The sequence below is a fragment of the Mastigoproctus giganteus genome, chromosome 7, assembly GCF_048544385.1.
Source record: "Mastigoproctus giganteus isolate SK-2022 chromosome 7, ASM4854438v1, whole genome shotgun sequence".
NCBI lineage: Eukaryota > Metazoa > Arthropoda > Arachnida > Uropygi > Thelyphonidae > Mastigoproctus > Mastigoproctus giganteus.
The window spans coordinates 111,511,875-111,538,609 of NC_143581.1; the positions used below are offsets into that span (position 1 = coordinate 111,511,875).

The 26,735-nt window shown below is 41.2% G+C and overlaps 1 protein-coding gene across 1 annotated transcript in view; it reads right to left on the minus strand.

The window, feature by feature from the left end:
- Positions 1-3,492, minus strand: part of LOC150083148 (uncharacterized) — a 107,499-nt gene extending 104,007 nt beyond the window's left edge. The window contains exon 1 of the mRNA XM_090377846.1: positions 3,398-3,492. The gene's annotated coding sequence lies outside the window, so the exon portion shown is untranslated. The remainder of the gene's footprint in view (positions 1-3,397) is intronic.
- Between the last annotated feature and the right edge of the window lie 23,243 nt (positions 3,493-26,735).

Here is a 26,735-nt window from a genome sequence, read left to right on the forward strand (position 1 = left end):
CAAAACGAGGTTCCACATTAGTGGTCCAAAAACCGACCCTTGTGGGCATCCCCTGGTCACCTCTCGTACAATAGAATCAACCGACGACTTAACAGTCACTGTACGGTGCGTGAAGTAGTCCTTTAACACCCTAAAGATCTTAGTTGAAAAGCCTGCAATTCTCAACATCATAAGAACGCTGCTCCACTGAATGGAGACAAAAGCTCCCTCAAAGTCAATAAAGATTCCAAGGACATACTTACTGTTCGAGCCTAATATATAGTTTCGCAATGCCCCAAGCGCACCTTCTGTTCCACGACCTGGAGTAAAATCATATTGTCTGCAATATGGTTTAAAAAATGGAAGCCATGACGTGGGAGGGCCCTTAAAATACTTGGGGATTATGGAGACAAAGTTAGAGCACAAAGAGATCAAGGCCTGCCAAACCGAAAAATACCACCAGAGATTAGGAAGCCTGCTCAAAGAAAAGATGAACATGTCAAAATATAACGCTCCCTGGGCCAAAGACTCATATGCACTGACGCAATAAAATTTTCCGAAACTTATTCAGTGTAAAATTTTGCAGACAAGCAATTTAAACAAACTCAAAAAAAAAAAACCCCAAAAAAACCGATTATATAAACTCTGAACTCAATTGGTTAATAACAAAATCAAGAAACTATAAAATTTGGTCTTTAGCCTCTCACCAGTGAAATGACAACTCTTGTCATTCACTGACTCGAGTTTCTACCTCTACCAATCTTTAAGGTAGACTTCTACTATCTTAGCTCATGACATTTTCGATTAAATACCTTCTCAATATATTCAGAAAATAGCCTAATATATTCTCTGTTGGAAAATAACTGATTAAGTTATCCTCATCAAAACCAAAAGTCTTCCACTCGAGCTGCATTCTAAAAGGCTAGATAATTTGGACCTTGGAGCATGACCCGAGTCCCATCTCCATTGCCCCACAGGAACATAACCCAGATGTAACCAAGTTGAGCTGACTCAACCTAGACCTCACCATGTCTAGTGAGCACAAATAGTAAGCTCAAAGACCAAACTGCAGCCATGGTCTCGTCTTATAGTTGAGACGGAGGGAATGAAGACAATTCTTCCTTCCTTTCTCAGTGTTGTTCCTTCTTTCTTGTCATATTTTCGTCAATTCATTATTAATCCTGCTCCATTCAACCGCAACAAGCTGCAGATCATGAGCCGCCCCGCCCACTGGGCACGATCGAGCGCCTAATATTTCCACAGAAATCCCTCTCCTAAGACAGTGTACCAAGCTTTCATGAATCATCAAACATCCACAGGCCACTTTCCAGATATTACCTGTGCCGCGTCAGTAGACACTGCGACAAACTTGGGTTATGCCCGAAAGAGCGAATCTCTAACTGGACAAAAGATGTCTCTGTATTACAGAACTTGTAGCTCGAGTATACCAAACTCCCGCATTATAATGGGGACAAATATACAATTATAAAGCATATTTAATGCTCTTTTTTATGATGCCCCATTTCAAGGTGATAGCGCTGAGGAGCTTGGCGTACAAGAGCTTTATACGTTGTTAAGATATTCCTCGTGTTCAGTAAAGAACAAACGCTCCTCCAGACACAATCTCAAATATTTGACACACCTTACATACCTCAGAGAGACATCTGAACATCTAACAAGAGGCATTCTTGTCAAACTCATCTTCCCCTTCAATAAAATTGCGAAACGTTTAGTAATAGAGATTTGTAACGTATGTATTTCGCACTGTCTTAATAAATCTTGTCACAATCTACTCGATTTATCCTTAATCTCTTTGCAAGACTCTCCACTCACTATAAAAACCAAATCCTCTGCGTAGGCAATGGCATGAGAGTCACAAAGAATCATCTAAAAATCGTGCATCTCAAAGAATCATTTAATTAAATGACAATGACTTGCCATCCTGAGTACTTGAGATGAGGCTATCTTACTGAGCAAGCCAAAATACTGTACGTGAATAAAACGTTGTGGTCGCAACCCATGGTTTTACAGGCCTGAATAATTTTCATGATGTGCAGCTTTGTAAGATAGTAGATCTATTTGGTACTCGGAATTTGCATGCCCGGATGCCTATTATATCAAATATTGGCCTTCGATGACACCGTTCACAATAAAATATTCACGAAAAACATTTTTTTTTCTGTTAATTTTGTCGAACAGTGTGGTAATAGCAGTGGCAAATGATACAAACTTCACCCATCCATCCCCTCCAAGGATTTGCTCAGTTTTCCTTGAATTTATTCAAACTACCCACTACCACAGATGGAACTTTGATCCAACAATCAACCACCAATTTTGCAATTAAACACTATTATATCACGTAAATTGGGTTACGACTAAAATGTAAAATAAACATGGTGAGTAGCAGTATAAATATGACATCAACACATTCACAGTCATTAATTAAAATAAATAACTTGAAAGTGTGCACACACACACACACTGTTCGTTTCATTGAAATTTGCTATAAACTTAATAGCGAAATTGACATTTTCCAGAAACAATTGCTATAAACCGGTTTCAAACAAAACGTTGAACGTAGCAGGTTGCAATATCTCTACATATCCATGATGCTCCTTATGATATATATATATATATATATATATATATATATATATAATTATATTATATTTTAAAATATATACATGTATTATTAATTATTAGGTTATTATCGAGCATATTTCAAGTTATGATGGATATGTCTAATGTGATAATTTGAACATTTACTGATAATGATAATAATCGAAAGTAAAGCACATAATTGTTTAAAGATAACAAAGCGCTCAAAACCTAGGTTGGTATTATTACGTTTATATACGAATTGGAAATATGTACATATAGGGTTCAAATCAGACTTCTTCAGTGACCAAAGATAGTAACTAAGGGTTATTATTATGCAATTCTATTATCTAATTCTACTAAAAATTTAACAGAATTCCATAATAATTATAATAACCCTTAGTTACTATCTTTTGTTAAGAGAATACCACTAAACATTTGACCCCATTTATATGCATATTTCCAATTCGGAAATAAACATAATAAATCCAACGTAGGTTTTGAGTGCTTTGTTATCTTCGAACAGCACAATTTACCTACGCATCATGCCGCTCAAAGAGTACCTTAGGCACATAACAGTTCCTCCAGTAATCAAATATTAAAAAATTAAAATATTCTTGAGGAGGGCCAAAACCTTCGAGTATTTTATAAATCTTTATGCACCACACGCAGTCAATGAAAAAACTAAAAATAATTTTTCGTGGAACACGAACAATAAATTCCAATTATTTATTCCAGACTTCAGTTCAGCACAATGTTTCGATGAGACCGATGCAATTTTATAAGTTGATATAAAGAAAGAAATCACAATACATCTTACCTCTGGAGATATCCCCGTGAGCTGCACAGACTAAGTGATTGGATCCAAGGCCACATGAATTTATATTCTTGTGGAACAGGTTTTTTCGTCCAATGGCAATTCACAGCCTTAGAAATACGTAAATATATCCCCCCCCCCCACACTCTCTCTCTCTCTCTCTCTCTCTCATTTCCCCTCTTGCGAGTTTGTATAAACCGCAGATGATGCCGGATGGGCTACCAGTTTCTTGTAGTACAGAAAGAAATAGACAGAAAATAAGTTGATTTCATCGAGTCCTTTCACAATCAGTGTTTTCCGGCCTGTGACGCAATCTGTTGTAGTACAATAAAGATTGGAGTAATGATGGCCAATTAGAGGGGAAATTTTTAAACAAAACAGAGAAACTTCCGTTGTATTTTTATATAGTGACTTTATTGTATCCTTTCCGGAATGGAATGAAAGTCGTGGCTGAGTGATCTTTCTTGTATAAACGACGTTTCTATGAAACTAACATTGTTCTTATTTAATTGAGAAACTTCCTTTTTGATGGAGATAACACTAGGAACCATTTAAAAAAAAAATTTTAATTTTTGAATAGGACCAGGGTAAGTCTACCAGGAGCAAAAGTTTATGAGGTTGTAGAGCTCAAAGGTTTAAGGGCTCAAAAGGTGATAGCGTTGTACACGTTGGCACTTATGACATTAAGCGCAGGAGATCTGCGGATTTACTTAGCAAGTACAGGTCAATGTCGAAAAAAAAGTCAGGAGTTAGTGTAAAATTTGAAGTGACTGCAATCCAGCCCAGACACGTTAGGAAGGAGTATATGATGAGAGGCTTGTCAATCAATTTGGCCCTGGAAAGATTGTGCAGGACTCATCGGGTAGAATTTTTCTCAGCTTGGGCTGTGCTTGTTATCAAGGAGAGACTGCTTATACAGAGATGGAATTCACTTAAATAGAAAAGGCGCTAGAATATTTGCTGATGCTATGTTAGGTGGGTCCTAAAATTGCTAGCTTGGGGAGGATTCACAGACTAATAGATTAACTGCAGCCGCAGGCAGAGGAGAAAATAATTCTTGCACTGCTTCTATTGGAATGAGCAGCAGCCCGGAAAGCAAGTTGCTGGGGATTTCAGGAACTGCTGGGAGTCATGAAACAAGTAAATACATGGGCTGTGTTAGAGTAATAACCAAGAGAAAGAACAGGTGCATGCATACTTTCATGTACACCGATAAAAGTCTACATCAAATTAATAAATAAATTTTATGGATTTTAAGTGCTGGTTAAGACATCCAAGGCGGATATTGTTGGAGTATCACTCAGAGACGTGGTGTCACTCAGATATAAGGAATGCAGAATTAGAATTTGGGGAATACAATGTGTACAGAAAGAATAGGCAGAATAGGAAGGGAGGAGGGGTTATGCTGTTACTTAAGAAACACATAAAATCTAAGATGTGCATTCATTTGACATAGATGGACAGTTGAGTCAGTTTGCTGCGACATAAGCACTGGGAAAGCAAAAATGGGGGCAGGAGTTTGTTATAGGCCTAATGACTCTTATGAGTAAAATGAACAATTATACGGACAAATAGAGTGGGCCAGTAAATTAGAGTGTCTTATAATGGGGATTTTAACTTACCAGATAACGACTGGAACTTGTGGATTGGTCACTCTCACACTAGCAAGGCTTTTGTGGATTTATTGGAAGATTGTTTTCTGCAGCAACTTGTTAGAGAGCTAGAGAGGCAACAGGAGGGAGTAACACTCTTTATCTGATTTATCAGCAGTGATTATTCATGCATTAAGAATTTACAGATAAAGGAACCAATAGGAGGCAGTGAACACAGTGTACTGATGTGGGATTTACTTACAGATGTAACTACCATCAAGGGTAAAGGGAAGGGTTTTTGCTTTCGTAAAGGCGACTACAGTGGTCTCAGAGATTTTTTAAGTTTTATGCAATGGGACTAACTGAAAATGTTACCAACAGCAAATTCTAAATGGGAAGCATTCAAGGAAGTAATCTTGGAAGCTACTAGGCATTAGGCTTTTTGTTCCAACTAAGAAATACTCTTCTAATTTTAGGCCCAAATGGATATGAGATGAACTAATGGGACTAGTGACAAAAAAGAAATATGCATGGGATGCATATAAATTGTCAGGTGATAGAGAAGCCTGTGGTAGTTACAAGCTAGTCTGTAATCAAGACACAAAGCAGGTTAGGCAAGCGAAGGCAGATTATGAAAAATCTTTGGCAAAGGATGCAGAGAAAAACACCAAAGACTTCTTTACTTATAAATAAATAAATTTTCTGTTTATACTCCGGCACGACAACCAAGTCAGTAGAGCTTACAATAAATCGTCAATACAAATACTTATCGTATTTAGTAGTCAGGGGATTAAACCCCGGTCCACTCAAAGAACGCGTGCTATGCACTCTGGCTCCTAACCACTGGGCTATGTCAACTGTAAACGGAAAGGGATAAATCAAATTGGTGCTATTATTGTTATTTGTTTTTTTTAGGAGCATTAGCAACTAAGGCCATATTGCTCCGGGGGATTTGCGGTGGTCATTCCCTGACCTTTCCGCATCCTCCGTATTTGGTGGTCACCGGCTCGAACCCCGGTTTAATCAAGAAGCGTGTGCTACACACTGCTGCTATTGACCACCTGGCTACGGAGGCACCTCAAATTGATGCACTTAACATAAATGTAGAGTTGCTAGAACGAGTACAGAGAAGGGCAACAAGACGAGTACAGAAAAGGGCAACAAGAAGGACAACAAAACAACAAGGTGAAGGGAACAAAGGGGGTGCTCTTATGAAGAAAGCCTTAAGTTCTGCAAATTGCAGCTTCTGGAGACTAGGCACCTGCGAGGCGATCTGACTGAGTTGTATAAGGCTTTGAATGAATTGAGCAGGCTCAATGCTGATGGGATTCTTCTTCCTGATCAGATTATGAACTGGAGGGGCATAACTGAAATGGAGGGAAGACCTTTGTAGCATAGATGTGCGGAAGTTTGCCTTTAGCGAACGGATAGTTGATTGCTGGAACAAACAACCAGGCTGTTGTGTGCACATATATTAAGACATATGTTTATCCGGTCATACTCTATGGCGCCGAAGTCTGGACTTCAACTGCTACGACCCATCTTAGACGGATTTTCGCGGGTGAATTCTGGCTACTGAAGTGGGCCATATGGAAATTTCGGCTTTCCCCTACACCAAGGACCACCCAGATGGCGGCAGCTCTCAACATCAGACATCTCCCTGCCATCATTCACGAGAGAAAACTCGTCTTTCCCATCAAAATGTTGGTCGGCATTATTTCCGTACCAGATTTCTGTGATAACTGCAGATGGAGGATCCCGGGCTAATCCAATCCTACAGGCCATTCCAAACCGGTTAAAGCTATCTGATCGGTTCCTACCTGTGCAAATGCTGCAAGACATACACTCCTTGGACGGCGACCTCTACAAATTCGCAGTCGACTTCCTTCCCAGGACCACGTCAGAGGACACTATAACCTGCTCCCGGAGACCTATTCATCACTGCCTCGAATCCATCATCCCAGTGTTCAAACCTTTCAGGAGTCATAATGCCTTTTTTTTTTTTTTTTTTTTTTTTTTGTGTTTATTATGTTGTGCGATTTCTTTTATGTAAACCCCTAGCTTGTAGCTGTGAAGGGAGTTGTATACAGCTATGTACCTTCTGTATATAATAAAGAGTTCTTCTTCTTCTAAACTTCCATTTGTTGTCGAAGTTGATAGCTTAAATAAATTCAAGGCTGAAATAGACAAACATTTGGAACGAATGAATCAGTTAAATGGGATGTTTTTTTATTTTTTCTGGCTGATGCTGTATAAGCTTGCTTTATACTGCATCATGTGCCAGTACTAATGTTAATTAGTTCAGTGTTCCTCAAACGCCGTAGACTTTCAGTCCAACACACAGCCTCTACATGCCGTTACGCATCTTCTGCAACCGAGAAAGCAGAATAAACAGCGAAAGAAAAAAATAAATAAAACAGTGCACTGATATGCAAAATCTGCAGAAGTTGCACGTTTTCCTCTGTTTGACAGAAAATGTAAATATAAAACTGTATAAATGTGCTATATAAAAATTTACAGTTGGAAAGTCCATTTTTGAACGAAATGTGCAAAAATTCGCAAAATTCTTGCAACGCGCAAGTTTAGCGGTCCTTCTAGTGATGGGATTAAATGGCATTTATCACTTGTATTTCTGCTAGACGAAAAGAACGCATCTGATAGAGATTCTTTTACAGGAGTGTGCAACATGGCAAGTATATACCATATTAGTTAGCCGATGTCATTTCATGTTCTGCTCAACTTCTACTCCTTTTTCGCTGCAATTACTACTTAATTTTTACATTTTGATTATCATCTTTGTTTTTATCTATTAATTATTATTTAGTTATTATTATTATTTTATTTCATTTTTTTCTATTATAAACCAAGTGATTTTCACTTGTATAAACAACGAATTGTAAGATTCCTCTGGCTTTCTGTGTAAGGAATCACTATTGCATAAAATTTATGTTAATAAAGCATATTAGATCGTATGTATAGCTTAGCTTAATTTTCAGCACTCACCTCATAGTAATCCGCTTAGCTGGTGGAGGGTTTTACCACATACATAGTGGTTATAGGATTCTAATACTTTACAGGGATTATGGGTTTAAAATTAAGTTATGGGCTGTAGAAAAATTTTTAAGAAAGGAAAGCACGGCAACCATGCACCTTCCATGGTTGCCTAATTAAATTAAATTAAATTAAATGAAGAGAAAAAAGAAAGGAAAATATAAGCTAATAATCGCGCACGAGCGACTTTCGAGTTTCCTCGTCTTCAGTTAGCTATAGTGGAGGGGGGGGGGAAGAGAGCGCGCTTGCGTTATATACGGGTTGGGTTCCCGAAATGCATTTCAGTGCACGTGGAAACTTGATAGGTGCAAAATTCCAAATGGGGGAGAAATTGGCGGGAATCTTTTTGTTTAACACGTTGAGTGATGTATGGCACTTAAACCATTCAATGACGAGGGCTTCGTTTTCAAGGATTTTGTAGCTAGAATTTAATTTAATTACTGTGATGGCTGAATCGATGAGTGGGTTGTGATTTAGATTGGACGTGTTGTGTTAGTTCTGTGCTTGCTGAATTAGTTTTGAAGCTATTAAAGTGGTAGTATGCACGCGTGTTGGAAATTTTTGATGTCCCGAATTTTGCTGTTGTACTGCCTATGTAACATGCTTGGCAATCTGATTGGCATCTGATCAAATATATAATGTTGTTGTAATCTTGTGTCTCGTACTCGTGGGTTGTCTTGTATGAATTGAATTTGGAACTTAATTTGTTATACGATGTGAATATTAATTTGATATCTGTATTTTTAAAAATCTGTTGAAGTCTTCTAGCGTATTGTTGATGATATGGGAGCGCGATAAGGGGTTTGTGTGTCTTATTCTTGTTCACGTGGTTAATAATTTTGTTTGGGTTATTAGTGTTATTATGAACTTTGGTGATGGTTTCTTTTATTAGTTGTGGTGGGTATTTTCTTTTATTAGTTGTGGTGGGTATTTTCTGTCGATGAATTTTTTGGTGAGGTATTGTAATTCTATAGATAGGTCTGTTTGTGTGTGGCTATATTTTACAGCGTTGTATATCTGGTTGTATAGAACTGCTTTTTTGATGTATAGAGGGTGGTGTGAGTGGTAATGTAAGAATTTACCTGTATGTGTTTTTTTTTCTGTATATTTTGGTGCCTAAAGATGTGTTTATTTTGTATACAGTGAGGTTTAGAAAATTAATTTTATTATCGTTTTCTACTTCGAGGGTGAATTTGAGTCTTTCATGTGTTGTGTTAAAGGTGCTCAGTAAAGTATCGATGGTGGTTCTGTTGCCTATTAAGAGGACGTCATCTGCATACCTCATGTATAGTTTAATTCCTGGGGGAAAGGGTTGGAGAATTTTTTCTTCGATAGATGCGAGGTAGATCTCGGATAAAGGGGCAGAGATACCGAGGCCCATGGGAAGGCCGAAAATTTGTTCGTAGACGTTATTTTGGAATTTAAATTGTTTGGCGTCAAGTAACAGTGATGTGAGTTCTAAAATATCATTAACGTTTAAGTCGGTACGTTTTGTTAATGTGTCGTCTTTGATTAATAGATCTTTAAGGGCCAGTAGCATGGATTCGATGTGTACGTTTGTGTATAGGGAGACGACGTCGAAGGACGCGAGAATATCGTTTTCAGATATGGTTATGGAAGTTATATATTCGTGTGCTTGTTTAGTGTTGTAGACCCTGAACCGAGAAAATCTCATTAAAGGTGAAATGATTTTGACCAGGAATATGGATAGGTTAGCATAGGCGGACTGTTTATAAGAAACGATGGGCCTTAGAGGATAATCTTGTTTATGGAGTTTGACTATTCCAAAAATTTGTGGGAGAATGTTATTGCGTATGCCTATTTGCTGGAGGGTGTGTAAATTAATTTGTTTGTTGGCTCTGAGTCTTCTTGGGATCCCATCAAGTTTATTTTTAAGTTTGTTAATATTAAACGTGTTGCAAGTTCTGTATGTTGTTGAATCTGATAAGATGTGTAACATTTTCTTTGTATATGTGTTTTTGTCCATGATTGCGATGGTATCCCCTTTGTCTGCCTTTTGTATTATAATGTTCGGGGTTTTCATGAAGTCTCGTATGTGGATTAATTGTTGTTGGGGAATGTTAGGTTTACTGGTTAATTGGGAGTTAAAAACAGCGTTAGTTTCATGTATGATTCGATATTTATCTGGGTGGTTATCAAGTTTGGTTTGTATTTCTATCATGGCGTCTTTAACTGGATAGTTGTTGCTGTTAATGGCGAAATTGAATCCGTATTCTAGACTGGCAAGTTCGTTAGGGGAAAATGTTTGTGTGGAGATGTTAACAACTGAGTTTGTGGGGAGTTTTTTGTGTCTCCACTTTTTCCCCAATGCATTCAGATCTGCACGATAGGAAACTCCATTTCACAAAACTATTAGTTAAATACTTTTCAGACAAACTCCACATCACATTCTTAAAGAAATGTCTTACATATGACATAATCCCCAATTTCGCTGGTATCTGCACCAAAAACACTGTTAAAAAATACCCTTTTATCATACACAAAACCTCCATTGCCATTATTAAAGCCGAATTACGGAAAAGATACAGAGAAAAATATCTCCTTTTAGATCAAATACATACCCTTAAATTCAAACTTAAAAAGAGAACTAACCCCCACGACTTGGTACGATTACGTACAACAGAACAACACACGAATTCAAGCAACTTTAAATCAGATTACCCAAAAGCACTCCAAGAAATGGGATACACTCACTAGGAGACACAAAAAACTCCCCACAAACTCAGTTGTTAACATCTCCACACAAACATTTTCCCCTAACGAACTTGCCAGTCTAGAATACGGATTCAATTTCGCCATTAACAGCAACAACTATCCAGTTAAAGACGCCATGATAGAAATACAAACCAAACTTGATAACCACCCAGATAAATATCGAATCATACATGAAACTAACGCTGTTTTTAACTCCCAATTAACCAGTAAACCTAACATTCCCCAACAACAATTAATCCACATACGAGACTTCATGAAAACCCCGAACATTATAATACAAAAGGCAGACAAAGGGGATACCATCGCAATCATGGACAAAAACACATATACAAAGAAAATGTTACACATCTTATCAGATTCAACAACATACAGAACTTGCAACACGTTTAATATTAACAAACTTAAAAATAAACTTGATGGGATCCCAAGAAGACTCAGAGCCAACAAACAAATTAATTTACACACCCTCCAGCAAATAGGCATACGCAATAACATTCTCCCACAAATTTTTGGAATAGTCAAACTCCATAAACAAGATTATCCTCTAAGGCCCATCGTTTCTTATAAACAGTCCGCCTATGCTAACCTATCCATATTCCTGGTCAAAATCATTTCACCTTTAATGAGATTTTCTCGGTTCAGGGTCTACAACACTAAACAAGCACACGAATATATAACTTCCATAACCATATCTGAAAACGATATTCTCGCGTCCTTCGACGTCGTCTCCCTATACACAAACGTACACATCGAATCCATGCTACTGGCCCTTAAAGATCTATTAATCAAAGACGACACATTAACAAAACGTACCGACTTAAACGTTAATGATATTTTAGAACTCACATCACTGTTACTTGACGCCAAACAATTTAAATTCCAAAATAACGTCTACGAACAAATTTTCGGCCTTCCCATGGGCCTCGGTATCTCTGCCCCTTTATCCGAGATCTACCTCGCATCTATCGAAGAAAAAATTCTCCAACCCTTTCCCCCAGGAATTAAACTATACATGAGGTATGCAGATGACGTCCTCTTAATAGGCAACAGAACCACCATCGATACTTTACTGAGCACCTTTAACACAACACATGAAAGACTCAAATTCACCCTCGAAGTAGAAAACGATAATAAAATTAATTTTCTAAACCTCACTGTATACAAAATAAACACATCTTTAGGCACCAAAATATACAGAAAAAAAAACACATACAGGTAAATTCTTACATTACCACTCACACCACCCTCTATACATCAAAAAAGCAGTTCTATACAACCAGATATACAACGCTGTAAAATATAGCCACACACAAACAGACCTATCTATAGAATTACAATACCTCACCAAAAAATTCATCGACAGAAAATACCCACCACAACTAATAAAAGAAAATACCCACCACAACTAATAAAAGAAACCATCACCAAAGTTCATAATAACACTAATAACCCAAACAAAATTATTAACCACGTGAACAAGAATAAGACACACAAACCCCTTATCGCGCTCCCATATCATCAACAATACGCTAGAAGACTTCAACAGATTTTTAAAAATACAGATATCAAATTAATATTCACATCGTATAACAAATTAAGTTCCAAATTCAATTCATACAAGACAACCCACGAGTACGAGACACAAGATTACAACAACATTATATATTTGATCAGATGCCAATCAGATTGCCAAGCATGTTACATAGGCAGTACAACAGCAAAATTCGGGACATCAAAAATTTCCAACACGCGTGCATACTACCACTTTAATAGCTTCAAAACTAATTCAGCAAGCACAGAACTAACACAACACGTCCAATCTAAATCACAACCCACTCATCGATTCAGCCATCACAGTAATTAAATTAAATTCTAGCTACAAAATCCTTGAAAACGAAGCCCTCGTCATTGAATGGTTTAAGTGCCATACATCACTCAACGTGTTAAACAAAAAGATTCCCGCCAATTTCTCCCCCATTTGGAATTTTGCACCTATCAAGTTTCCACGTGCACTGAAATGCATTTCGGGAACCCAACCCGTATATAACGCAAGCGCGCTCTCTTTCCCCCCCCCCTCCACTATAGCTAACTGAAGACGAGGAAACTCGAAAGTCGCTCGTGCGCGATTATTAGCTTATATTTTCCTTTCTTTTTTCTCTTCATTTAATTTAATTTAATTTAATTAGGCAACCATGGAAGGTGCATGGTTGCCGTGCTTTCCTTTCTTAAAAATTTTTCTACAGCCCATAACTTAATTTTAAACCCATAATCCCTGTAAAGTATTAGAATCCTATAACCACTATGTATGTGGTAAAACCCTCCACCAGCTAAGCGGATTACTATGAGGTGAGTGCTGAAAATTAAGCTAAGCTATACATACGATCTAGTTATTACATTACAGCACATAAGGACTCCTTAAAATATCAAGAGTAAAGCATATTATTATTATTATTATCTGTAGGATTCTTGGCGATTGAGAGCCGTTGAACGGATGGAGATGAGCCAAACGTATGTGTAGTTCAACCAGGTTTATTAATGTGATATTATCCTTAAGTGTCACCTCTAGGCTGTGGAAACAGCTTCAGAAGACAGGTACACGTAACCGTAGGCTAGGTGAAGGCAACGAATAGAAAGTCGACCAACATCTGGCCTTATCACCCACGCTGAACAGTAAAAATGTCTGCATATTGTATCTCTCTTATCTTTTATAGGTGTAAAGGTGTAAAGTTTCTTTCAGTCTTTATAAAAAGGGACTCTTACGCTATGGAACCTATTACACTGCTCGACAAAATTAACAGAACAAAATCCTTTTTATGAATACTTTATTTGCATGTCGTGGCATGCAAATTCCGAGTATCCAATAGAAATCGATTTCCCACCTTACAGAGTCGCACATTATGCAAATTATTCATGTCTATAAAAACACGAGTCGAGACCACATCACTTCATTCCCGTTTCTTGGCTTGTTTAGTGGGATAGCCGCATCTTCAGCACTCAGGATGGCAAGTCATTGTCGTTTAGATATTTTGAGATGACAGGCCGTTGGACGAGTTGAAGACTCGCAGGCGGAGGTACCACGTTGGCTTAATGTGTCACGTAATGTCGTCTCCGCACTATATGGAAGCAGTTTCAGAAGAGAGGAACTATTACAAGAAGAGTTGGCCAAGGTCACCCGAGGGCTACATTACCAAGAACAGACCCTACAATGTCCTCTCACCGACTGTGTCTTGAGGTTGCTGCGGCCACAGGTGAAAACATTTCCAACCAGAGAAGACTCAATTCAAGCGGATTGGCAAGTCCATTTCCATGCAAGGAAGCCAGCGGTTTAAAAAAAAAAAGGTAAAGTGCAGCCATTATCAACCTACTGCAGCATGGAAGCCTCCTCAACAATTCATGCTGCCAGCGGTTTGTATCCCATTAGCCCTCCCGATTGTGGATCGTCCGTTGACGTGTTGCTTAGATTCAGATTTAGCTCCTGGATACATGTTTTCTTTTAAGTGTTTTGTGACAACCCCAATTTTGGATAATGTGTGCAACAAGTTAGTGAATTATTGATGAGTCTGGACATATCTTTCTTTAGGCTGACAGTTAAGGGAAACTCTCTTTAGAAACGGATTTAGTTTCTACCTTTACATCGTTCATTTTCATTGTATTTTGCAGTGATGGCTGCCTATGTACATGTCTTCCTGTAACTGGCAGCTACATTTATTATTTTAAAACTGTTGTTTAACCCAAAATCTTGAGTTAGGCAAAAACTAATTGTTATTTTGGACATTTGGGCGGACCCAAGGTGGCTAAGGGATACTTTTCAGCTTATTTTGGTCATAATTTCTTGCCGTCCTGGATTTTCTTTAGAACTTTGGCATTGCCTCCTTTATATGTTATAGAAATCATGGTAGCCATATCTTCTTCCTTCATAGCTGTAATGGCGGCTGTTGTTCCTATTTTGGAAGGAAACTGATACTGGAGGATGTCATTTTGTCCATTCTCCTAGTGGAAATAGTTGGAATTACTGAACTTTGGAAAATTGTATTAAAATTGAAAATAAAACATTTTCACATTATGACCAGCCAGTCGTTATGCAAATCGAAGCAACTGCAGGTGAACTACGGCGCGTGCGCGGGTCGGGACACGGTGAACTGTACAATAAAGATCTTATTTATAAATATGATACTGAGCTAAGTTAATCCGCGGTACTCTTGTTCTTCAAATGGGAAAGGCAGCGAGTTTGACAAAGGCCAAATTGTTATGGCCAGACGACTGGATCAGAGCATATCCATTTTTTTTATTATTATTTTTTTTTTTTTAGGTCACCCGAATAATTAAATTCATCTGCCGTGCTGTGTCTTATGTCTGTTAATTTGCGTGTGTTCTAGGGTCGATTTGTATGTTTTGCTGGACGAAAAACCCCAGTTTCTGGAGGGCAAACTTTGCTATCTCCACTTGAGACCGACTAACTCAACAATGGAATGAAAAAAGCCCATTAAAGTTCCTCGCGTCATTGACGGGATTCGAACCCGGGCCTTTTCCACCCGGTGTGGGGAGGATGGTGACGATACCACTGTGCAACCCGCGCAGACCGTCAGAGCATATCCGAATCGGCACGGCTGGTGAGACGTTCACGATCAGTCTGGTTAGTACCTACCGAAAGTGGTCCAAGAGGGAAAACCCACGAACCACCAGCGAGGTGTTGGACGACCACGGCTCATCAATGCTCGAGGTAAGCGAAGGCTCTCCCGGATGGTATATGGCAACAGAAGGGAGACTGTGGCGCATCTCTCCAGTAATTGGAATGCTGGTGATTGGAGTAATTGTCACAACACTCAGTACATCGTACCCTGCTGAAAATGGGGCTGCGTATCCGCAGGCCGCTCCGAGTGCCCATGCTAACCACTGTTCTCCGGCGACAACGCCTACAATGGGCACGCGAGCATTGAAACTGTAGCTTGAGTGATTGGAAGAAGGTCGTCTGGTCTGATGAATTATGTTTCCTGTTGCATCATGTGGACAGCCGGGTATGTGTGCGTCGTTTACCGGGGGAAGTTATGGCGCCTGGATGCACTGTGGGACAAAAACAAGCTAGTGGCGGCGGTGTCATGCTTTGGGCGATGTTCTGCTTGGATACCCTGGGTCCAGTCATCCATGTGCCGGGCACTCTCACATCTACCTAAACATTTCCAGGCTTGATGCCTACCTTGAAAGTGGGGCGAACAAAGTGCAACAGCGCGCCCCCACTTTTGCTGAAGCACTGAAGACACAGCAACCCAGCAACTAAGGAACCTAGCACTAAATGCAAGACCCTCTTGCCAAACCCACACCTAGTCATCGTAAGACCGACCTCCAAAGATGAAACCCACACCAACGAAGGGGTAAAGAGCATAGTAGTAAACAACCTTACCAAAGACATAAGAAAGGCAAAAATCAAATCGGTTTGCAAAACCCGAAATGTGGGTGTTACCGTTGAAACCCAGACAAAGGCGGATGCAAACCTGATATTAAACAATCAAAGAATCCACACACTTGGATTAGAGGCCCTACTACCGAAAAGAAAGGGACCTAATGTAATTATATACGACTTGGACAAGGATATAACCCCGACTGTGATCCAAACAGAGCTGTGTATGAGAAACCTACAGCAAGACCATCCAGGGAAGGAACCATCAACCATCCTTACTCCGAGATTTCAGACTAAAGCTAGAGCAGGAAACACCACCAACTGGGTGGTAGAGCTTTCGCCAGCGGCCTGGAAGACTATATGCCAGCAAATGGGGCAGCCACCGCTTCAAGGAGTACGTACCCGTCCCAAAATGCTTCCGGTGTTGAAAATTCGGGCATACTATCCACACCTGCGCTCAGACTCAGCCCACCTGCGGCCATTGTTAGAGCTGGGACACGAGTTTTACTGTCCAAATAAGGACAAAGAACCTATCTGTGCTAATTGCAAGTCGGTAAAAATGGATTGCAAACAGTCGACAATGTCCCTCATACATCAAAGCGAAGAGCATGCACCAAATTAGAACTGATTATGGCGACTACAACTAAAAAATTCAGAAATGAAAATATTCCAACATAATGCACTGAGACCGTGGCTGACCAGCTACGCCTAAAGGCCGACCAAGAGAGCGCTGATATCCTGCTACTTCAGGAACCGTATGCACATTCCAAACAAGTAAGGGGCTACCCACGTGCATATAAATTAATCCAATCTGATGAGGACACCCCCTGGGCCGCGGTTCTGGTCCGAAACCTGGACATCACGGCAACCAAGATCGCACAGCTGTGCACACCCTGGGCAGCCTGCGCCCATGTCATCACACCAATAGGAGCCTTCTACGCTATATCCCTCTACTCTAGACCGGAACAGGATATCACAACTGCCATAAATTACCTGCAACAGCTGCTTGACATCCTACCAAACCAGCGGATCATTGTGGGGGCAGACGTGAACTGTCGGTCGTCCGCATGGTACATCATCATCATATTTACACTCATTGGAGCATTCCCTAAGCAAAAGCTCAACAACGTAATTAAACTATTTATATCGATCTATTTAGCCTTCCGTGCTGCAAGGACTTGCCCTGCTTACCTGAAAATTTAAGGGTACTTACTACCCTTAAATTTTCACCAACTTTTAAGCTCTCAGTTCATAGAATTCAGATTGCTTTGATCAAACCACAATCTAAAAAACTATATAAATTTAGAAGTCAAAAGAAATTTTTATATATCAATTTAAAAGTCAAAACGTACCATGTACGTATAATACAAAACAAAATAAGCAACGACAAGCAGTTGCAACACAATGCTAACATTTGCAAGCATGCAGGAATAAAGTGAATCCTTCGGTTCAGGTAGTGCTCCGAGCACTACGAATAATATTTACCATTTTTTAGATACGTCAAGAAAACTTTATATATACTTTCGTCGTCAAAAAGCCTTTGCATTTCATGGGGAGAGGAAACCCCTAAACGGTCAAGAAGCCTTCCCCTTGGTATGTCACACAGCTGACATTGAAAAATTACATGCTGGCTATCCTCAATCTGCCCACAACGACAGCGATCACTGTCCGCAAGGCCTAGTTGATGTAGCCGCAACCGAAGTCCGTGTCCAGTAACAACCATAGCCTGAAAGACACCAAGCTTAGGCCAACTGCGTATCTGTTCCAACTTTGAAACGTCAGGCAATAGTTCGAACGTCACTCTGCCCTTTGAAGACGTCGCACAACGCTCTTGCCAGAGCCGATGGATCTCTAGCGATATACGCTTGCTCTCAACCTTCAAGTCGGGTCTGCCGTATGTTCTTCCCTCATCGGGGCAACAACGAACACCCATCAGTTCCGTTGGAATATTGTTCTTGGTTCGGTACCCAAGGAGTCGCTCGAGAACTACCAAGTGAACTGCCACTGCACCAGCGATAATCTGTAGGGCTTCTGTGGAGACAGTGTGGCAGGCTCTGGTCACGCTAAGTAGCGCAAATCTCTGTGCCGCCATCAAGTGTCGCTTCAACTGTCTACTACCTGACCCCAGGCTCCACAGGCATACGTTATAACGTATGCCTGTGGAAAGCTGTATAAACTATCTAAGTTCCTTCCTTTGATTTCCCAGTCAGTTCGGGTAATTCTTCTCAGTTTCCCATACAGCTTTTTTATTTTATCCCTCATGGCCTTCGCATGAGGAATAAAACTCAGTCTCTAATCAACACTGACTTCCAGATACTTCACTACAGGAGCAAAGCCCAATGAGAGCCACAAGTCCTACCGTGGGATATCTGTTCGGACTGAGAAGTCCTTTAAGCACCATGCACTGCGACTTCGTCGGCGATATCATCAGCTTGTGAACAGAGGCCCAAGTGTGTATCCGACCCAGAACCCAACTGGCTTTTTGCTCCAGTTCTAATCGGGCGTTACCGCATACCAGTACGGCAACATTATCTGCGTAAGCTACGATCTCTACACCATTCCAGTCTTGGTTTAATAACTCGTCCAAGACGAAGTTCCACCTGAAAGGACCAATGATGGACCCCTGAGGAACTCTTCTGGAGACCGTGTAACAAACTTTCTCGAAGCGGTTATAGTTCACCACTCTCCGATCGTGAAAGTTGCTACGCAAGGGACGGTAGATATCACTCGGACAGTCCGCAAGCCTCAATCGGCATAGAATGCTTTCCCACCATAGGCGGTCAAAAGCCCCCTTGAAGTCGAGAAAAATTCCCAACACATACTTGCTCTCTGAACCTCAAACCAACGAGAGAAGTTTCACCACGGCATCCTCAGCAGAACGGCCCAGTCTGAAGCCAAACTGCCGGTCGGACTCCTGGTGTTTGTCTCTATAGACATTATTCAAGCGATTCATAATTAGCCTTTCAAAGGTCTTTCCAAGAACAGGTAACAAGGCAACAGGCCTGTAAGAAGACGGGCCAGTTCTCTCACGATCGTCTCCCTTCAGGAGAACGATGACTCTGGCTTCTTTCCAACTCTGTGGCAACGTGCCTTCTTCGAGACATTGGTTGTACAACGACAATAACAAGTCAGGACATTGCCGGAAAAATTCCTTCAAGACTTCCGCGGAAATGTTGTCAGTGCCAGGGGCCTTTCGATTTCTCATGCTCTTAACAACCCACTCTAGCTCGGCTAGGGTAAATATTTCGCTGAATGCACCAGAACTACCGCTCTGGTTAGCAAACGAATAGCAGTCTGTTCAGCCGTTTCGCCATCGACATCGTCGACGGGAAAAAGCGCACGAAGGACCGTAAGCATCGTATCGTTTCAGGTCTGAGACTTGCTCAATCCCCCGAACACCGAATGCTGGACCTGGTCAAGTCTAACCTTATCCATAACTAACCGGTATGGCAGTCCCCAAGGATTGGAGTTGCCTCTGTCGGAGACAAAATCCAACCAGCCTTCTGCTTGCAGTCGCGAATCACCTTGGTATAGTTTCTCCTTGCCGCAGCAAATCGCTCCCAGTAGTCGTCCAGGTTCTGGTAGACAGACCGTCTGGCTCTCTGAAACTGCCTTCGAGTCTTATTGACAAGGCGTCTAAGTATGCTTAACTCTCCGCTCCACCAGGGAACAGACGTCGTTCTATTCCTTCCTCTCCTCATTGAAGCGCAACAAGCCTTCTGAATAAGCTCACTAATTAAAGAAACTCTTTGGGCCGCCAGGCTACAACGCCAACGTTGTCTCCAGCTATCATCAGCAGTTACGTCGTTTAAGACTGACTTAAACCTTCTCCAGTTAGTGGTACTCATCACAAATCTATCTTCATCACAAATGACAGTTCAGCGTTCAAATGGGCGGATCTCAGTTCGTAAAGCACGGTGATCACTTGTAGACCAATCGGTCTCCACCGACCACTTAGTGACTACATTTACTAAATTGCCAGTGCATAATGTGATATCGATGTTAGACTCACCTTGCAGTGTGGAGAATGTACAAGGTTGATCCGGGACATTTATAATTTCGAGTCTGTTCGCCAGTATGCAATCTTCAAAGAGTAGTCCTCTATAGTCGGAATTTATATTACCCCAGCTTACTGACTTGGCATTAGCGTCTATGCCTATAAGTATTTTCTTTCCTGCTAACACAGCACACAATTCATTTATGTAATTAGCCCGCAGATAGGCCTGTGGTTCTTCCCGATACTGGGCGTAAATACTAACCAAGTAGATTCTGCCAAAAGAGCCAATAATCTCCGCACAAACACAGTGCATGGAGCACAACTTCTGCAACTGGGTAACCACCAGATCACTGTTGCAAACTACTATAGCAGTCTGACAACCCTGACTAAACTGAACAACCCTATAATCAAGGGGCTAACCCCGAACCTTATCATTTGCCGTATACGGCTCTTGTAAAAGGATACAGTCACAATTTTTTTCCTGGAGCGTTCTGCCACCTGTAGAGCCACAGAATACGATCTCTGACCGTTAATCTGTATAACGCTGAACCCTTCGTTAAAAGCTGTTATGGGTGTACTATCCATAAACAACCTTACTCTTTATCTGTTCTAAATAACTTTTGTAGATGGGACAAAATGGTTAGAGACGTTACTTCACAAGTAGGCTTCTCGGCCTTCTTGGGGCATTCCTTGAAAAAGTGGCCTTCTCCTGCACAATGACTACACACAGCCTTGAATGAATTTACAGTTCTTCGCTAGGTGCCTGAAGACAAGACATTTGAAACACTTCACTGTGAAGTAAATATCTCGGACTTTATAGGACGACCAGTGCATGAACACTCTGCCTTTCTCGATCAAGATATTCCGCAACTCTGTGGGAACCTCGACGATCCAGTTCCTTGTGTCCTTATTCGCAACCTTTGCCACTGACCGAATCAAAGTACTCTTCTGAAATAGTGCTCTGCTGACACCGTGAGAACTGAAGTTCCGCTCGTACAACTCAGATAGGAAATCTTCTTTCCCGACATCTGCATCTACGTCGTAGATGATGAGACGTTTACCGGGCTTCTTGCGAACCTCGGTTTTCATTCCTTTTGCTTTTATAGTCTCACAGTTCGGTACCCTTTGGGCGTCTTGTTTACTGGCCACCTCCAGCACGACTCCAGTGTCCTTGATTGTTCTCATTCGACGAACATTCACGCTCTTCAGAACAGGCTTCACAGACTGCAAAACGATCTGTTTCACGGCCTCACTGGTCTTTACAGTGTCTAAGTCCGACTTTATCAGAACGGCGTGCACTTCTGTCTTAGGAACTGAGCTCTTCTGGCTTCGCACGACTTCCGCGTACGACGTGAGTGCAATGTTGACAGAAGACTGACTCTTCAACAATCCCCTACTGGAATAGGATAATGTAATTTACCCTGGGTGCAGGATACTCACAGGAGCACCTGCTCCTGTAATTTTCAACTACCTTCTCCATCCTCTTCCTTAGAGTGGACTGCCTTCCCTCTTTGGTCCACTCCAAATACTGTTCCCCACATTTGACCTCTTCTTCTTCTCTTACTCCCCCATATGCTCTCTTATCTTTTTATTTTATTTATTTTTATTTAATTTTTTTATTTATTTATTTTTTATTTTTTTATTTTTTTATTTTTTTACAGCCTAAACTTTTTTTTTTCACTCTTCATTTTTTAAAAATTTTTTTATTTTATTTATGATTTTTTATTTTATTTATTTTATTTATTTTTATTTTATTTCTTTTATTTATTTATTTTTTTTTATTTTATTATAATTTATTTATTTTTTGTTTTTTATTTTTTTATGGCTTCTGTCAGGTAGCTCAGGCAACCCTGGCAGAGGCAGCCAGAGTATAATGGGCAGCCTGGCTCACCTCCCAGTGGTTGTGGCTGGCAACGTGGAGTCCCAGTAGGGGCCTCGCGGCCAAGCAGCCAGACACAACAACAGAACAAAGCACAATACTACATTAACCAGACATTACACTTTTTTCTGGCTGTGCAGTAGTTCTGCATTTCATCACAGAGTACATATGGTGCAGATGTGGGAAACCACCGGTGGCGCCTGAACCTAAATACTATGCCACTATGACTCTTCAACATCGCCTTTAGCGACTGGTTCTCGGCATATACTTCGATAGCCTTGGCTTCCAGCTGGTCCCATTTTCCTAGAGTGGCGTACATTGCCGCTTTGTTGACTTTATTCGAGTCATTGAACATGTAGTCATGGAGTCGCTGACGCACAACTTTCATGTCTTTAAAGTTTTCCTGCTGATCTCCTTCGTCATCGGAGTCCTGTCTCAGCCGCTTCACAGCAGTTCTCTGGGAAGACTCGACTACCGTCGAATCATTAGATAAGTCACCATCCATGTAAACCTCAACAAGGTCTCCAGGCAAACGGTCGAGCACTACTTGAGTCGTTACTGGACCTGAGCCTCTAACTCTGCCGTCCGCAGTGCCAGAAGCGCCAGGATCAACAACATCCATCGCTTCGCCGTCCGATGTATTTGTGCCTAGCTTGGCCCTTGGCTCAACAGACATAGTCAGTTCCTTTGAGTAAATACAGACAATTTAAAAGTACTTTAAAAGTGTATATATATATATATATATATGGCACAAACTTTTACGGACTTGTGTGGAAACACAATGTTCGATTCCAAGAGAGTCCGGCACTACACTAGTCACTTTTGACCGACAATAGTCCGTCAATCAGGGCCACAGAAGTCCCTTGGTCGCCCACCCCGAACTCCGTGGAAGTGAGGCCAACCAGTTAGCAGTAGTCACTGCACAGGTCAATAAGAAGTCTCTTATTGGAAAACACTGAGATCACTATAATAAACGCTAGATCAAAGCAATAAGAACACTGTGCACCCAGACCGCCAAAATGGTACCGGGGCCGCCCGCATGGCACAGCAAAACGGAGGGCAGAAGAGCAACGCACAATGGTCAGCTACTTGAAGACTTCCTAGCCACCTCGCCGTTCGTGATCCTTAACCAGCCACAACATCTGTCCACCTTCTGCAACCTGCTTTGGGAAGCAGAAATAGACATTACAACAGCCACAGCCAATATGGCCGCGTACATCGACGGATGGACAATCGACAACTCCTGGACAACATCTGATCACAGGGTGATCACGTACCGAATCTCAAGAACGCTAACCAGAACCCCAATCACCAGATATCTGACCAACAGATTTGCAATCCACAAAGCGGAATGGAATCAGTTTGCAGATCACCTAGCCACGTCTATCAAAGCTAGACAACAGCAAATAGAGAAGGAAACTGATCCAAACATCCTGCAAAGAACAGTGACTAACATAATCACAGAGTCCAGCAGTGCAACCATAAAGAAGAAGAGACCCTCCCCAGGAATGGTCCCATGGTGAACCCGGGAGCTGCAGATCCTTAGGAAGGAAGTCACAAATAGAAGGAAACAATTCCAAAGAGCCCGCAGGTCTTTGCCGCAGGCTGAGGTGCGGGGCTGAGTGCGGACAACGTTGGGCCTCAGCAGAGATCTAGGGGCTAAATGGCCAGAAGAACAACGGTACGTATACAATACCCACGCACTTTTAAATCTCTGGCCTTTCCAGTGAAATGGCACACCTACAATGAAAGCAACACGGAGATGGGGGAAATCCCTGGTGCTGCTTGACAATAAACATACTCTACACCTAAACATTTAATATGGCTGCCTTACTCTCCGGTCGCGTATTTTTCAACTCCGCGATTTCTGGCCGTAAATATGTATTTTAAGCTCTATTTAACCCACGAAAAGTGTTCACCAAAGAAGATAAAGAACTGAGGATCTCGCGGGTGAGAAACTTTCGCATTTTTCTTGGGAATTCCGTCCGGTTGAAGCGTTATTATCTGTATCCTTTGTTTCCAGACCGCATGGTCACCATGTGGCTGACAACGGGGCTATAGAGAGGCTGCCGAAATAACGCGGCGGCCACGTTTCCATCTGACACCTTGACTGGGGAGGTGCCCCGAACTAGCGAAAATTGACTGAAAGAGTGCTCCATCAAAGTGTGCCTCAAGAAATATGTATTTTGAAATTTCCCCTCACCTGCCATAGACTTTCCATGGAGAAGAACCAACTCTGCTCCTGTGCATCTGACCACCAAACGAATATCACCACTGTTTTTCTCGACCCCGAAAACCCTCAAATGAAAGTTTCCCCTCTGCTCTAGGGGGTATTTTGCATCTCGATGTTCCTCCTCCCCCACTGTTTCTCAGGGATTAGCCCAAAACTTTGCAGGACTATTCTGCACTAAATCCACCCACGAACTTATGGTTACCAACATTCGACTTAAAATTGGCATAGCTTTCAAACGGTGTACTCTACCACCCGATAATCCAGAACCATCCCGTTTAACCGAAAATTGGACAACTAATCAGACTTGGAAAATTCTAAAGGAAATTCCACAAAATCTAATATGGAAACACAAGAACAACTAGGTGCCCAACACACTGGCGCAATTTCTGACTGCCAGCTGATAGAAGAGATATTGGATGAAACTGAAGACAGTAGACAGGCACCGGCCTCAAAGAAAAAGAATAAAAAAAAACGTAGTCCCCAAATTCGAACGGGAAACTAGATCGCAAAGTGAGGCTAAGGAGCCTGAAGTCAACCAGAAAATGGCGAGGAAAACAACAAACAAACAGTGGCACCGGCTATTGACCCAAATCTCCCTGAAGGAACAGTTCAAGAACAAGTCATGAAGCTTCGTCTCCAACTTGAGAGCAAACTGAAGGACACCTCCAATAGGATCATAGCAGCCCTCCGTGGGGACCTTGTTGGTTTATGGACCAAGCTGGAAACCAAGCTGAAAATTAGAGGCATACATGGAATGTAGGGGCGAACAAATGCCACAGCGTGCCCGTAAATAAGCTAAAACGCTGAGGAATCCAAACAAACAAAACCCTACACCACCTCAAACCACAATAATGACGAAAAAGGAGACTCTCCTCCCAAAACCCCACCTGGTCCTGCTAAAGCCAGCATCTACAGAGGCCACACAAACAAGTGAACAGATAAAGAACACACTGATAACAAACATTACAGGTGACCTTAAAACCACAAAAATAAAGTCAATAAGAAAAACAAGAAACACAGTACTCATCATCCAGACAGAAACGGAAGTCTTCTGAAATAAAGGTCTTCTAAACAAGCTTCCATCTTATGGTTTGCCAACTGTTTTTTGCAATTGGTTATCCAGTTTTCTCTCTGATCGCTCACTGAGGGCGATGGTAGATGGCTCTCTGTCTTCTAACTTCTCCACTAATGCCGGTATCCCCCAAGGTTCAGTTCTTTCCCCTACTCTTTTCCTCTTGTATATTAATGACCTTCTTCCATTGACTGGAAATCCTATCCATAGTTTTGCCGATGATAGTACATTGCATTCCACTTTATATTTTGAGAAACCTTGCCCTGTCCAATCAGCTTCAACTTCTCGAAAATCTGCTACCAATTACTTAAATGCCGATCGTCAGGTAATTCTCCAGTGGGGCAAAGACAACTTAGTTGATTTCATCCCTTCTAAAACACAGTCTTGTCTTATATCTCGCAAAAAGGATTCTTCTGCTCCTATGCTTATATTTGGTGACACTCCGATTTCTAAGCAAAATGATATATCTCTTTTGGGGATTACCCTGACTTTTAATCTCTCTTGGCACAAGCACATTACAAATATTGCTTCCTGTGCATCTAAAAAACCTGGTTTTCTCTTCGCTCTCGGCGTTACTTTTCTTCCAAACAGCTGCTCACTCTGTATAAATTGCTAATCCGTCCTGCCATGGAATATTGTTCCCACAATTGGGGTGGTGCCTCCAAAACCTCACTCAGGCTTCTTGCTTCCATTCAGAAGAGAGAGCAGTTAGGTTAATTAATGATTCATCTCTAACAGAGTCTCTCCACTCGCTGTCTCATAGATGTACTGTTTCTGCTGCATGCCTCTTCTACAGATATGGACAGTCTTCCATGGACAGTGTTCTTTTGAATTGGCTTCTATAATTCCCGCTCTCTCTTTCAAAACAGTCCCAACACGTGCCGCCACCAGCCAACATCCATTTACTGTCCAACTTCAAAATCACAGAACCAACTTTTCATCTTCCTCGTTTATTCCTTCAACTGCTGGTTTCTGGAACAACCTTCCTTCATACGTATTTCCTGAAAATTACAGTCTACAGAAGTTCAAGTCCAATGTCAACAAATATCTTCTTTCGTCTTCTCAACCTCCAACCCAAGCACGGTACTAAGTATTATAGGTTCTAATACCTCTCGTGTTTGGGGTTTACATAAAAGAAAAAAAAAAGAGGATGATGCCACTCATATCCTAAAAAATGCCAAAATTGCAACCCTGGGGCTAGTTGCGGAGACCCCAAAGGAAAAAGGCCCATCAATTGTAATATTTGAGGTTGGCAAAGATCTGGATAATTTCACAATTAGAGACGAACTCTACCAAAGAAACCTACAGATGACATTCCCGAATGATGACCCAGTCACTCTCATAAAACCAAAACGCCTGACCAAATCCCGAACAGGAACCGCAACC